Raw genomic sequence first — 1,273 nt, forward strand, 5'->3', positions numbered from 1 at the left:
GGTTAACCCTGAGTAGGAACAGACTCACTGACAGGCACGAACCACCAACATGAGAGCTAGTATTAGTCTCATTCAAAACTCTGTGAGTCTCCACTTCGGCAACTTACTGTCTGATCACATGGCGCTGGAGAATAAGTACTGGACCCAAGGTGGATTTGAATCACAAGTTCGGTGGTTCAAATTCACCAGTCGATTGCTCCTTGGAAACCCTATACAGAGTTGAAATTGACTTGAGGGCACTAAGTTTCACAGATATATGAATAGTTTATTCACCTATGATTAAAGCAAGACATTAATTGTTGTTGTAATTAGGTGCAGTCAAGTCAGTTCCGGCTTATAGTGACCCTGTATAGGGTTTCCAAGGAGCAAGTGGTGGGTTTGAACTGACAACTTTGTGGTTAGCAGTCTAGTGCTTATCCTACAGCACCACACCAGGAACCCATAAGATGACATGATGACATGCATGTCAGGACATTTGAAAACCCAAACCTATGGAGCACCCACCCAGCCTGGGTTGGGTGTTGCCACGCATCCAGGGTCAGCCTAGGGACAGAGCAGGTCCAAGATTAGTGCCCGCAAGGCTACCTGATGGGACATCTTGGTCTGATTCCCCAGGGTAGCAGGTTTCAAATGTATGTGCCATGCACCCCTTTATGCAAATGAAAGTAGCATTTCTTAAACTGGATTAAGAACAGATTAAGAGCTGCTCTCATGGAAGTCCCCGTACTGGAAGGGGTGGGCAGTTGGACCCACTTGTCCTTCTGTGTCCTGCACCCCCTTTGATACCCAAGGAGTTTTACCTGCTTCAGTTTGATTAAGAATCATCTAAAGGAATCCAAGTAGCATAGTGGACTATGAGCTGGGCTGCTAACTTGCAAGGTCAATAGTTCGAATCTACCAGCTTCCCCACAGGAAAAAATGAGGCTTTCTGTTCCTGTAAAGATTTATAGCCTCGTAAACTGTATACAGGGCCTCTCTGAGTCAGAACCGATTAGATACCAGGCCACCACCAAAGGGGAAGCAATACTTTCAGGCCTGCGCTGGCTGGGACTTAATTCCCCTTTTCAATAGGGAACATTGCTTCGGGACTTCACCTCTAGCCCTAAGCTCCAGCTGCTACTCCAAGCAGCTCCTGGAGAGTTTGAGGAGTGTCAGAGCAGGACTCCCAGAGTTCACCGGGCTGTCAGGGCAGAACTCCCAGAGTTCACCGGGCTGTCAGGGCAGGACTCCCAGAGTTCACCGGGCTGTCAGGGCAGGACTCCCAGAGTTCACC

The sequence above is a fragment of the Chrysochloris asiatica genome, unplaced genomic scaffold, assembly GCF_000296735.1.
Source record: "Chrysochloris asiatica unplaced genomic scaffold, ChrAsi1.0 scaffold00142, whole genome shotgun sequence".
In the NCBI taxonomy this organism is placed as follows: Eukaryota; Metazoa; Chordata; class Mammalia; order Afrosoricida; family Chrysochloridae; genus Chrysochloris; species Chrysochloris asiatica.